We start from the raw sequence: 14,839 nt of genomic DNA, 5'->3' as shown, positions 1-14,839 counted from the left end.
CGGGGACGGGACCGCGGCTCTGTCAGTTTCTTTCCCCGCTCTTGAGCGCCCTGCGATGCGGTGCTGAGCAGGTGCGAGCATCGTGAAGGACACACGGACGGACGCGTTTGCGTCCTACGGAAGGTAAGTAAATGGGCATCACTGGGAGGGTTAGAGTGAAAACGGATTTGTTTGACATTATTTCCAGAGAAGCCGGGCGCTGCATTTTTGACAGCTGGGAAATCTGTGTTGTTTACAACAGGCGGAGTGGGCTGCGCGGCTGGGATGGAGCTAATGCAGTCCTCCGCAATGCAGAATTGTTCACGATTTGGGTGCGAAGAAACTGCATCTTGTGCGTTTTGGAGCAAATATAACAGATGCGGGGAAACGCGATGTGATGGCTCATGGTGTCGATGATGCTGTTAAATGATCTGCTGCACATGCTGGCAAACACTTCCCTCCTTGAAATAGTCGATGCACAGAGTAGATGGAATGTAATGTAATATATTGCACCTGTGCGTCAGATCAGTGCGTGCATCTAATTATTATTATTAATAATTATTATTTAAACAACACCAAAGGCCATAATAAATAGCTCCGTACATACCAATGATTCAAACTGCCGCCTGCCTCAATGCCAAGAGATTAGGAAGCACCCGACGACTGTAAACACTTTGATCTGGGCTGGAACTAAAACGCTTGTCTTGGCTGGAGCATATGGTTCAGCTGTGTCATCTTTACTGGCAGATTGAGTAATTGTGCCTAGTAATGGCCCATCGTCAAGGTGCCACTGCCAGGTGCTGGTGAAGGTGTCATGGGCGCGTCCTGACTCACCAGACCAGGTTTCACTGGAGAGACTCCATTCATGCTCCATGTTGCTGAAGTAAAGTCCAGGTAGTTCCAGGGGTCCAGAGAGATTTCCAGTGTTCTGCTGCTCTGGATTATTGTATCAGGTTGATATATAATGTAGGTTTATTTTTTTAGGTCTATTTTTTATTTTTAGAGATGCATCTTCACCTTGTGCCCAGAAATTTCGTTGTATTATATACAATGACAATACAGGAATTCTATTCTATTCTATTCCATTCCATTCCATTTTATTCTATTCTATTCTACTCTATTCTATTCTGATCTGTGCTCCCACACTTGTTACTTATTAGCAGGTGTTACTTGGGTCGTATAAAAATGGATGTGATTTAACTACTTTTGTAAACACTGAGGTTTCAGGCCCTGTGCACTCAAAATATTTTGATGCAATCTTTCATCTAACCTTTCTGTATGTTTTGCCATTCTACCCCATGTGTAAGATTCTTCATTATGGGTCTGTCCTGACTGAATCAGAGCTATTAACGTGGCACAAAATGTCAGAGGGATTCAATGGCCGCCTGTCAGGTGGAGCACTTTATGAATCTTGTAAGCTTGACTGCTGCTAATGCATCTCTGTATATGCCCTGAGGACAGACCCAGACTTCATCCTAGGCGAATGAATTCACTCTGCCCAAAAGTAAGCTAGCCTACTCTCCACATAGCATCTTGCACTTTATTCCCTTGATTTGCATTGAAATGCCTAAATAAAGAATTTAACATTTTCTAATAAGCTGTCCACTGCCAGCTCATTTACTTTAGGGTCAGAGTGGTGTGCCAGGGCAGTATGATGAAAAACCTTTTAGTACCTTGCCAGATGTGGCTGTTCTGTGATGCCTTTCAAGGCTACTTCCCCAGCCTCCATTAGCGTTGTCACAGTCAGATGCCTTAACATAACTGTTCACTTACTTTCTGTTTTGGTTTGAAACTTCAGTCACACACATCTGTCATGTATTGAGGTAGACAGGCCAACCTCGCCTGAGGCAAAAAAATAGAGCTGACTTCTGCAGCTCGCTTCACTTCATCCAGCATGTAACTTATGAACATGAATATTAGGGTGAGAGGGATTGCTTTTGCTCATCTGGTGTATGAATTTTTATTGCAAATCTGCCCAGTGCATGAAGAGTGGTTTATTTTCAGAAAGACACTGAATTTTCCATTTCCCACTGGCTCTTAAACACTTGTCTTAATTTAAGCATCGTGGTTTTGGTGCTCAATGCAGAACCTTGGATGTTTGCCATCTAAGATTAAGGTAATTTTAGAGTCATTTTAGGAGATTAGATTTGTTTCCAGATGTCCTTCCAAGCCCCGGGCGACAATTTCTTGGCCAAACAGTCAAAGCATTAGGTGAATTGAGGAAGATAGATTTTGTGTGTGATTTTGAAAAGACTCTAAACTGATTAGCAGAGTTATTTGGCAGTAGGAGGGCTAGTTTGTAATGTGCTGTTCATTCTGTCACATTGAATGCAATGTCAGTCGCGCTGAAGGAAAAACATCCTGTAGACTTTGTTCATTGTTAATGTGAATGCAGTACGAGAAGATCTAGCAAGACCAGACAGCCAATGCACATGACCATTGTCTGCAGAAACATACTCACAAACAGCAGCATTTATTTCTGCTACAAGCTCTGCTGCCTGTACAAGTACCTCTCTCTGTCCTGGTGACAAAACATGTGAAGCTCTCGTCTTGATTCTTCCTTTAGATCGCTCAGCAATTTACACACTGGTGATCAATAGTGAGATCCACTAATGGTACGGCAGTGAGGCAGAGACGTGACGTCTTCTGTGTTTGCTTGAACACAGATCTCTTCTCTGTTCATGCCTGTAGAGGAGAAAGGGCCTCAGTCCCCATCTGCCCTCCCTGACTGTCTGAATACAGTTTGCACTAGGCATGCTATTGATTCTCCCACTCTCGACTGATCCCTGCTCTCTGCATGCATGTGATTCTTAGATCTTATGTGGAGACACAGAGCTAAGTAGGAAAACTCATTGGCACAGTGTGCATTTGTATAACACTTGTTGATCATGCGTCTAAATTGTGCAATGTTAGACTTGACATTAAAACTAATGGTTATATATTTCATATTTCTTTCATGTTTCAAACCAACAATTTCCTGGTTTAAGCTTTTCATACTGGCTATGAGGAATTTCCCCTTTTTCTGTGTGACATGATAATAAACTGAATATATTTGGGTCCGTGATTATCTGTATGTATTTTTTAAACACCTTGCAGTATTTTATACTGTATGTACAGTACTTTCCTCTTAAACCATTCACCTTTGTTTGACTGAATAGGGTTTTTTTTCCCAGGCTGATGTTCTATTTCTGGGACTTGAGTATAATGATCTTGAATAGTTGCTCATGGCACTTCAGGAGCAGGTTACTTTTTATGCCAGACCCCATATGAATAATTATTCAGCCTCACAGGATTAAAGATGTTTGTGTGTGTGTTTGTGTGTGTCCACAAACGCATGAATATGAATGTGACTCATCTAGCCCAGCTGCAATCCATGATTTGTATTTTCCATATCAGTGATGAGGATAAAATACAATACAAATTGGCTTTTGTTGATATACACAAATACAGCACATTCCTGAAGATAAAAATAGATTTTGGTTCGATATAATCAGCTGGCATTTTGTGTATTTATAGCATCAAAGTTCAGTTAGAAAGGTCTATTATTCATTTACTGACAGGATAAAAAAACATTTTTGAAGAAATTGCTTGGCAGAAACATCAAAAATCAAGATATAAATTTAAGTTTTTTTTTTTTGTCATAGACTATGTAATCTGTTCCCCTCTCACAAGGTGATCTTGTTTGATAAAGTGCATAGGATCCTCACTGAGTCACATGGTTTATCCAGTTTGTCTATCTGCCAAACTGATGACTCATTCAAAATCAGATTATTTTATTTCCATTAAGATATCGTGGACCAGACAATGTTTGGAAATCAACTGCTACTCCCCCACCATGGGGGAAGTAGAATGACACTGATCAAAACTATCAAAGTGTCATGTCACCTTGGGAAGAAGGGTCTGTTTCAGTGATCAATCTCTCAAAGCCATATTTGAAATAAAACAGAAAAAAATCAAGATTGAGTCATTAAAAAGGTCACGAATGAACTGAGTAACTGTATTTTGGTACGATTGATTACTGGGACACATTGTTGGTCTACACTTAAGAATGATTCAAATCTGTCACTAGGTTAAATCTGAGAAGATTTCATATCTAGTCTCTGATTTGTTGCTCAGTTTTTTCTGAGATATTTTTAGACTTTACAATCAAAGTAAATCTTCTGGGACATACAGACTCAATTAGAAGGAAATTACAAATGTGAGCTGTTTGCCTGCTAATTTCTTTTAACAGCATGGCCATCATTTTTATTTTTTCCTGATGATATTTGACTTCTTTCATTTCAGTGTCAGCAAAGAAAATAGTTAGTAGCAGAAAAATAATAGCAGGGGGAACCTTGTCGGACTTTATTGGCATACATTCAGTTTATGAAATAATATGGAGAGTCTTTTGTTCATCCCATAGCTAATTACATTTTACTTGTTAGCCAGTACTAAAGAGACTTGTATTTAATATTGATAAGAAGCAAAAGTGAAAGGTACTGAAAAGTTAAGGGGTTCAGAGGACAGTTATCCCTAATTAAGAAGTCAGTTTTAAGCATCATAATATGAATGGGTCTTAATTAAAGTGCTCCTCTAAGTGTCAGATTACCTCTAGCAAATTTGTTTTACATTTCACTGAGCAGAAATATTGTGTTACACACAGTGGACTGACTTCTCACATGGGAATCTCAAGCCATCTGTTTTTGCACTTTCATAAGTGTAGTCGGATATATTGTTTATAGGGCTTTTGAGAAGGTGCAACCAAACAACCTGCTATTGTGGTCCTCTAAGAGACAACTTTCAATTTCATACAGTTTGGAAATCAGTAGAGTATGCATAATTTATTCTCTGGGATGTTAACTAGAGTGTTGCAATGTAGAAAATGTCTGTACAGTTGTTCACAATTAAATTCCTCATCTGTTGAGATGGTTTTACAAAATGATATAAGGTCCAGAATGACAGAAATTGTTAGTAAGAATATTTGAAAATTCTCTAAAATAAAAGGACAGCTTTTACATGGTCTGTAAGAGATGTTTTGGATGATTAATGGGGTAAATAATTAGGGTGGAACAGGTATTCACAGTTGTTGCTGACAAAGTCTTACCACCTTAGACTGACATACAGTAATCTACACACGAAAGCTAGTATTTTGCAGAATTTTTAAGATTAGATCACTGTGTCCTTTATGATTGACATGAGTAATGGGCTACATTGTTTTGGATTTAATCCTACATCTGTGGTCATCATGGGAAAGCTTACAGTTGTTTCAGCTGCTTGAGCTGTTATCTTATATAAATGCCAATGATACAGAACAGTCTAAGTGTTGCAGCGTCTTCCTCGCAGAGAGCAACTGTTGCTGTGGAAGAAAACAGCATACCTTCATCTACAGGCCAGTTCAGGATGCAAGGTTCCTGAGTACAACTGCACTCCTCATCTTATACTGTATCTCCAGTAGGCTTGTACTTTGCATACACTAGTTTTTATACTAACTTAGCAGATGTTGCCTCAAGGTTATCATGTATGATGAATGTGGTTGATCAACCCTGCTGCTATGATTGCATACTAAACTGGAGTCGTGAACTTCCCATCGCTTGTGTCTTGAAAATAATGGAAGACTGAGAAGTTCAAAGGGGATTCTTAAACTAATCCAAAAACGTCCTTGCTGAAAAGCACACTAGTTCTTTAGCTGACTGACCCATGGCCTTCTGTTGGAGCCGCTGTATGTGTGAAAACTGCATGCATAGAGGGGGTAATCACAGGGAGAGCCCAAAGGCGAAGGCCTCCTGGCACGTGGAGTGAATACTGAAGAAGCAGAGCTCATGGGAAGTCTCATTATACATTTAGGGCCGTCCTGTTTTCCCTCTCTCTGGACAGCTGGACTGCTAAATTGTTTGTGAATCAATAGTTTAGCTTCCTATTGGCTCCACAGAGTGAGTGAAGTGCATTTAAAACCTAAGAAATCCCATTATGCTTAGCAGAGATGGGAAACATAGTGCTAGGGGCCCAGGCAAGTGGGATTGCTATACAATTATTGAGTCTGCCTGTTTGTTTACCTACAGTGTGTCTACTGAGATGACCCATTGTCATATTACACTGTTTAATGCCATCATTTGTTTTGCAAAAAATATCATCCATATGGTAATTTTTAAAACATAATACTATATGCACTGTATTTTTAAATAATTCATTAGATCCTGTCATTTCTGATACACTGCCTATCACTGAGAGATCTTCACTAACAGGATTGATTAAAAGTTGTAAGTGCTGTTTTGTGCTCTCCTACCAATCAGTTGATTATGTATTAATGATCCATATTATGACCAGAGCCTGGCTGCAGCCTGTCTATATTGATTCAGTACTGATCTAGAAATACGGCTGTTTTTCAGTTCAGCTCTTTGGCTATGGAAAAGGCAGAGGGGGAAGGAAGGGGAAAGCAGGGGTATAATAGAACAGAGAAGAACAAAACATTTGGAGCTCCCTCTTCATTCCTTAGATCAGTGTAACCAGAAATAAAAGCTGTGTCTGGTGGAGGCTCTGGGCTGTGGACTGCTGCTGTCCTCTCCTGGCTCTCTTGCTGTGCTGCTGGTGTATTTGTCTTTTGCTGGTCAGCCTCCGAGCTATTGGAGCCTTGGCTGCATCCCTGCATGAAGAGCCCATTGATGTGGGCAACATTAGCATTCGATGTAGGCGAGCACGACAAACAGGTTGGTTTTCCATTTCACACTAACAAACCTGTTCTCTCTGGATCCTCTCAAAGGGTCTCAAATCAACCCTCTTGTTGCATGGCTAATGAATGTGGATAAAAGAGGTCAGAGAATGCTTATGTAGCTGTCTTTAGTCCAAGCAGTTTAGCCTTTGTATAAGGCCCCAACTGACATGTCAGGCACTTTTTAGCTGGCATGACACTGTTACATCTGGCCCACAAACTAACAAGGTGATATAACCATTTGCGTCATAGTTTCTGTAAGTGCTAGTTGGACTATACATCAGCACTAATGGCTTCCAACAAACTACCCTAAAATGTCCCTGAAAAAACAGTTGTTCTTTTCGGTTGGGGTGCCATTATTCAGATCCGAACCCAGCATTCTGAGCGAAGCTGGCCGACTTATGCATGAGACTTGTGCCCTAATTGTGCACCAGTTTCTTTTCCTTGGCTCAGTGTGTAGCTGCAGGAGCTTCTGTTGCAATCTGCTAATTCATGCTGCTGACATTATTTTCACAATTTTACTTAGCAAGAGCAAATTACCCCCAAGAAAAAACAGCAAATATTACCCCCAAATAATACTCTAAGATTTTCATGAGTCAGAGTACTGCTGGAGCAAGTCATCATGAGAGGGAGAGGGAGAGAGAGAGAGAGAGAGAGAGAGAGACAGAGACAGAGACAGAGACAGAAACAGGGAGAGAGACAGGGAGAGAGAGGCAAAAGGACCGAGAGAGCAGGGGAAGCCAGTTCCTAGTTGGAGATCCTTTTTTGTCTTCTATTAAACATTTTGGCCGTTCTGAGGAGGAATTTATAACCTAACAGTAAACATGCAGATAATACAGATATGTGCGAGGATACCACTCTTATAATTCTCATTATTGGCTGCTAAACTGAGGGAGGTGCCAACAATCACAGCATCTATTCCCTGTCTGACTGGAATTACCTCTCACATTAGTCTGTGGAGAAAAATAAACCATTCATATGCATGTCAATAGAATATTTGTTCACATTTCAGCAGGGCATGGCAGTGGACAGCCTTCATACTGTTTGTGTGGGCCTTGTGGTAAAATTTGCCAGTAGGATAGCAGTTAGTGTCACTGGTTTGATTATTTATGAGGAAGGTGTAATGGCAGTGAGTGGAGTAAAGGGCATCCAGAGGTGAATCTGACTGGGAGAAGGAGCACTGGCTCCCCCCCCCCCCCCCCCCCCCCCCCGCCTTTTCACACGCACAACCCCCCATGCAATACACTGAGTCTTATCTGCAACACACAGCTTCACTCATGCTGCTCACACAGGGCCATAATGTGTAGAGGACAGACAAAGCAAAGGGCAGCACGTCACAGCCAGGCAAGCTCGAATACTCCCCCTGCACACATGCTCATAAACACACACACACATACTGTATGCACAATGCACAGAAAGAGGAGGGGGGGTACCTCTCTCAATTCCCCTGCCACAGAGGACAACAAGATGCAGCAAAACACTGCTTTTCTATATAACTGAAGAGGGATGGAGATGAGTACTCTACACAGGTGGCAATTTATTTATTTAAGTACACCAAGCTTGAACTAGTGTGTTCTAATACAGTAGTGTCTATATTAGCAGCATTTACAATGCTAACATAGGCAGCAACAGTCAAATATACCTAAAATAATTTTAAAAAGTTATAAAGCTGCTGTTGAATGCAGTGTTATTTTACTTGCACAATAAATTGAATAAAACCAAACTGACAGGTAAATGGGGCTTAGAAGTACTTATGGGGCTGTCAAGCACACGCATATGTTTACAGCATAATATATGAAAAGTCTCTTAACCTAGTTTAGCTTTTTTGCTGGTGCTGGAGGAAAGACAAGCCTGATTGGAAATGCTGTAAACCATGTAGCTGAATGGGCTGTTATCTGAGCTGTGTTTTTATCAGCAGTTTGACGGTGTGCAGTTTCACAACAGTGTAGAGATGATTTCTTTATGTATAGTGGTAATTTTATTATATGAATTCCAGATTGCACCCACACATCTGCATCTCCTTATGTTGACACATCCAAATGTAATGATGTACTAATTTGGGGTTTTAGGGTTTTTTTTTGAGTGAGTAGTCCAGAGACCGGCAGAATCAAACTTGACAAATTATCTACAGAATCAATTGATCATGGTCTTGCATTGTGACCTATGCACTCTTTTTCAGTGCATCTCCCTCTGTTCTACTCTGTTGTTTAAGTGGGCACCTGTTCTGTGTTGAGTCGTGATCTCATGGTGTGATTTGGCCAAGAGGCACCAGATGACTCAGGTCTTTGCCCAGGCTGTGCTCATTGTCAGTCAGCACACACACTGCTTTCCAACAGGCTGTCTGACTGTGGCCATGTGCTTGGCAGTAAACACAGGTGACTAGGGCTGTTGATTTGAACACTGTGTTCCGGACATGAATGTATGCGATGGTAAGGGCCTGATCCGAGTAAAGTGTCCACTCATTGTAAAAATCCTTGCATGCATAAATTAAGAGTTGCCTGACTTTTACAAAGGAAACGACAAACAGAGAAACACTAAATTGGATAATGTGTTCACATGCCTTGACATATCAGCAAATATGAGCTTATTCCAGCTGTCATACTCAGGTTTCTAGCAATTTGAATAAGAGCTCATGCTGACTATTTTGTATCTGTCTTTTTAAGGAAGAAGTACTTGAGTACCAAAAACATGGGAATATTATTTTACACATAAATGCACCCATTGAGACAGACTTTGAAGCCTGCCGTGGCACAAGTAGTAGAGGAAGACGTCCTGATGGGTAGGCATGAATATGTATGGCACTGCTTAAAAGCACTGGCACAGACTAATACAGTATGGCAGTCAGTGTATTCACAGAGCAGGCTTTGTCTTGCCTACTTTCAACTCTGGAGGAGGTGACTGAGTCTCTCTTTTGAAGTGTTCAGCCCTAAAGTGGCACCGCACAAAAATCTTTAAGTCTTATAAATGCGAAATGATATGAGGAATGGGTGTTTACAGTTTTGCCCAACTTGTATTGTGCTATTGCATTTGGGATTCATTAAGTTTGAGTAGGTTTAATCAACTGTTAAAGTGTTACGGTAACAACAGCTCAGCATGTGTCTGGTGCACTAGAGGTCTTTATTAATGGCTTTTTGTTAGTCAGTTCTCCCAGACCATTTTAGTGGTTGGAATATATTCTAAATAGGCACCATCACTGTTCAGAGTGGCAGGGAATTTGTTTCTTTCCTCATCATTTCCTAGAACAATCTGTTTTCCATCCACATCTGCCCAGGGAAATCTGGAAACATAAAACATTAGGAATAAATATCTGCAGGGCTTTCTATCAAGTTCAGAAAGCTGCAACTTGCAAAACGCTGTGAGCAGTAGGGCTGCTTTCGCAACAGAGCTACACTGACTCTGGGAGTTAACAGCCACAATGGCTTCACCAAATCAAATTATCATTCCCAAAGCTTCAGCCATGCCCACTCCCTGTGTCAATCAGCTGCCCCTGTCTGCCTTTCTTACAGTTTTTTTTCTCCTGCAGTCTGGATATAGCTGTGTGGTTTGATAAAAGAATGTGAGCAAAGCTGTGGCTATAGGTTTCCCTAAAGGGGAAGATTTGACTGATTATACATTTTAAAAGAAACAGATGTTGGCAGAACATCTCTAACATAATGCTGAAGACTACTAGTGTAGTGACCTGCTTTATTATAGCAGTCTGAGACATTAGTGTAATTACTGTGAACAAACAAGACCAAAAAAATCTTTGCTAGATTGCCTCATGGCACGGAAGGATTTTTCATTACAGCATAAGGGTCTGCGCAGACTCCATAGCAACCAGACCATTTCTTATAATGAAGTGAAAGAATGGCCAGTGGTAAAATAATGTTCAAGATATTTTCCGGTTCAGTAAAAAAGGAGAAAGATGTGGAATCACGATAGCTGCAAACTGTCTATTAACTAGCTATTTTCATACTGACAACAAATCCCTTGAATAACAACAACTGATCCTCCAAACAAATGTGCTGGCTGACATTTCCTTCATTACCACAAACATGGAAGTGCAGCGTCTTTGAGTGTATGAAACATACATTGTCTTATATGATTTAGATATTTGTCTTCAGTAGGAATGAATGGGCCAAGAGAAAGTCCTAGACCATAATTGGTAGTCAGAAACTCATGAGACGCTTAACACATTGCTGGTTTTTGGCTTTTCATGCTTGCATGTTGGTTCACTGCACAGTAAGGTAAAGATTAGAGACACTACGCACATACAACAGATCTGTGCCTGCTAATAGTCCCTACTTTAAGACTCCTGAGCTCAAATCTTTACACCTGCAGTTTGTTCAAACAGGCTTCTTAGCAGACGAGGACTATGAAGACAGAACATCCCAGAGGTGAGATTTTGCTTGTGGAGATGAAAAGGAGGAAGTTGGCAGTTAGTTGGTGATTGACACAGTTTACTTTGATTTGGCCTAATGCATTGATGTACAGTACAAATGTGCAGACAGGCTGAGTAGTAAAGCTCTATGGTTGTGGGAAAGAGATTGTTTGTTTCCATCTGTCTGCATTTGAGTGCAACACAGACAGAGAAGGAGTGTTGAATTTCCAGAGCAGTAGGACACACAAACATGGGACCTGGCTCCTGTGCTGTGACCTTGTTTGCTAATTAAGTGTCAGACCTATTTTTCCACTCCAGAAAGAAAAGATCATTTCTTAGGGCTCAGATTGCCAGAAGGGATGGAAACACATATTAGTAGTATGCTTATTATTAAATGCTACTGTATGGGTAGCCCTTTCTCATCAATACTACATAAAACTGTGATATATTGTAGATGTAGTGCTGCAAAAAATTATGTAATGCAGCAAAAAGGTCACATGTCATACAGTAAGTTTGTTTACTCATTGAATTCACATTTAAGTTGATTGAAAGGCTGATATTGCCCCATGCTAATTCCACTCATTATCTTTTAAAATTGTTCCACAGATGAATTCTAGAAAATGTTCTGTGATGTGTAAAATATTGCTGTTGTGATATAAAAATGCAGATTGTGTATTGCATCCATGTGCTGTAGCTGTGACCCCTATTTGTATGGTTCACATATCAGTATTTAAAGAGATTATCATGTTATTTCTTCCATGACCATTATATGAAATATAATACTGACTTGAAAAGTTTATTCTCAGCATATTTCCTGTTGTCTCCTTGCATCTAGATGCCCACTTCATCTTGTATGTGTTTTGTTCAGTGAGCATGAATATTGCCCTATTTAATGATGTCCTCTCATGCTTCTCAAGATGTAAAGGCTCTTGAAGCACAGGAACATCTCAGTGACCCCTCATCTGGAGGCTCCTAACTGCACAGAACATGCTGCTTTAAGTGAACAACAGATTTCACTTCAGATTTTGGGTTTATCCCTATTGTACTGGACAATATGTGCTAGTGCTGCAAGGCATGCGTCCTTGTTTGTCTAGTCCTAAAAAGAGCAGTATTGTCCATGTGACATATATAAGTCACTTAAATGCCAATGCTGACCTATATATGAAGGCCTGGGTCAAAGTAGGGGAATGCTAGCCAGAGCATAGGACAGATATCTAGTCCAATGACTGTCCACCCTGTCAATGATCTAGTGTAACGAACCTAATGACATGACATGCATCAGACTGACATGCATAGATACAGTCGAGAGACCTGAAGTGTACATAGAGATACTGTATCCTCTATGAGACTACAGGGAAACTCTTTTTCATTCTACTGCACCTCCAGATTGGAAAATTCCTAATTTTAAACCAATTCATTAATTAGGTAACTGGATTTGTATGCATGTTCAGTTAGACAGGACAAATAGCACTGAATGGGAGATGGACTGACTGAGGGGAGGGAAGGATGCTAAAAACAAATTGTGACTCTAAACCTTATTGTCTATGTGCCATTCACTCCTCTGGTGCCGGAATCAATACAGCCTGACTGGCTCCAGGGGCACAGGGCCCACCACAGGAAGCAGATCTTTCCAAACTACCGGTGTGCATTATGGTTGAGAGGAGGAGTGTGAAGATGGGCAAAAGAGGAAGAGAAAGAAAGACAGGCCAACAGAAGTGGGATAAAAGGGTGGAAAGGCTAGAAGGAGAAATGAGAAGGAGGAAGCAAAGGATGGGAGTAAGGGTTGATTCAGAAGGAGAGCTGTTGAGTGGAAGAGGAGGAAATGAAGGTGGAGATTTCAGCAGGGCAACATTGCTTGCAGCTGTTTTTTTTTTTTTGCAGTTTTGTTGTAGCTCAGCTGCTTCAGTGCGGCTGGCTCTTGTTGTTCATCCATTGTGGTTGTAATGTTTATTTCCAGCTGAGTGAACGGACTCAGTACTCACAGCTATCAAAATTAAATTGTCTTCTTCCCTCCCTCCCACGGTCTCTCTCCCCTGCAACTTCCTAGCAACATTTTTTATATCTTTTCTCTTATTCTTCCCCTTGTAGCAAAATCCTTCTTATGGAACTGCAGTCTTCTTGCATATCTTTCTTTGCTGTAGTGATTTCTTCCTCCCTGCTGTGGATGCCATGTTTTTTGACCATATCAAATTACCTCCTTCCCCTTTTCTGCAAAACAGAAAAACAACCCCAGTCCTGTCCTCTTCCTTTGGTTCGCTCATCACTCTTGTGCTGTCTTTCCTGCTCCTCCACTGCAATCTAAGGTCACACCTTAGGACCCCTATGATTTGACAGCTACAGGTTTATCTGAGGGTGTGTGTGATGGAGGGGGACTGAATGCCTCAGACTGAAGGGGCAGGATGCCATGACAGCAGTAGCTAAGGATCACTAGTAGTTTATCCTGAGGCATACTGTAGCACAGAGATATACAGCTGACTCCACTGCTGCCAACTCAATGCTAAGAAGACTGTAGCTATAGGTGTTCTGGGCTGCCTCTGTGCACCACAGGGCTGTGTGTCTGGGAACAGAGGTGGGTGGCAGAGAGTGCTCATTGTTGTTGGTGTGTGCTGTGTGCAGGAGCCAGAGCACAGTTAACAGTTCTAAAGTTTGCTACTTTCTCTTGGGTTCTTGGAAGCGTGTGTGTGCGTGTGTGTGTGTGTGTTTGTGTGTGTGTGTGTTTATCTCTGTGTGTTTTCAAGCACAGCTGAACTCTGCTGGTTCTGAGATTCTGTCCTCTGCAGAGGGAATAGCTCATTATCTGCCTACCTCAACACTGCAGTACTGCACAGTGAAAGGATAAAGTGTGATATGTGTGTACCTGTGTGTGTGTGTGTGTGTGTGTGTGTGTGTGTGTGTGTGTGTGTGTGTGTGTGTGTGTGTGTGGGTTTACTTTGTAGGTTGTTATAAAGAAAGGGGTAGTGGATGTTACAGTATATGTCTCCATTCTTATTGTATCTCCTTTTTGTATTAGCGTGTCTGTATCTACATCATGCAGTTGTTTCTAAGCCTTGTAATATGTACAGTTTGCTTGTTCATGTTTGAGCCACCAAGAAAACTGTGCATTAAATAATTATTGGCATATACATGTACAGGGTGGGGTTTTTCATATCAGGCCTCAACTGTATTGTGCAGTCTATGCCTAGGGTGGTGTATTAATGTCAAGTAGGGAAGTAACAGTTTATCACAGTTGTGAAGTATCATATGACATTATAATGTCTGCTCTGATAATGTCTGTACCTTACATGTGTGTTGTTTCTAAGCTTTAAATATTTGAATAGTACTGGAAATACAGTTCGTACTGACTGTTTCTGCAGCTGAGAGGCTTCTGTAAAAGCGTATGATGTGAGTCACTATGACCTTTATGTAATGAATTTCTTTGCATAATTTTTAGCAGTGAGCTTTCAGTCAACAAAGGCCTGACATATTTTCCCTCACCCTCTAAATTCAGCCGCCCCTCTTTTTCTGTGCTTTGCATGTGCAAAATGTTTTTGATCAGTATGTAATGGTGATGGATTATTTCCAACCAAATGAGAAAACTGACTATTGACCAAATTGCTTTGGAAAATTCTCCAAAGTCGTGAAGCAAATGAAGACTCAAGGTGAGAAAACCTTAGCTCAAATTTTCTAAATGTGTTGCTCATTAAAGGTCCTGAAAACCTATTTTCTAGATTAGCTTCTTAATGTAACTTTATTATACAGTATTTTCAACATCATCCTCCTCAGCATTCTGGGTATTTCAGATGATAGATTTGGTTTAGTATTTGTGTTTCTCACTG

At 40.9% G+C, this 14,839-nt stretch overlaps 1 protein-coding gene across 1 annotated transcript in view; it reads left to right on the top strand.

Annotated features, from left to right (window-relative positions):
* The window catches only part of LOC113133145 (contactin-1a-like), a 51,737-nt gene continuing 36,898 nt past the window's right edge, over positions 1 to 14,839 (top strand). Inside the window, exon 1 of the mRNA XM_026311741.1 lies at positions 1 to 123. The gene's annotated coding sequence lies outside the window, so the exon portion shown is untranslated. The remainder of the gene's footprint in view (positions 124 to 14,839) is intronic.

This window comes from Mastacembelus armatus, chromosome 6 (genome assembly GCF_900324485.2).
Source record: "Mastacembelus armatus chromosome 6, fMasArm1.2, whole genome shotgun sequence".
Taxonomy (NCBI): Eukaryota; Metazoa; Chordata; class Actinopteri; order Synbranchiformes; family Mastacembelidae; genus Mastacembelus; species Mastacembelus armatus.
The sequence above is the reverse complement of the archived record's forward strand: the minus strand, read 5'-3'. Positions and strand labels throughout refer to the sequence as shown.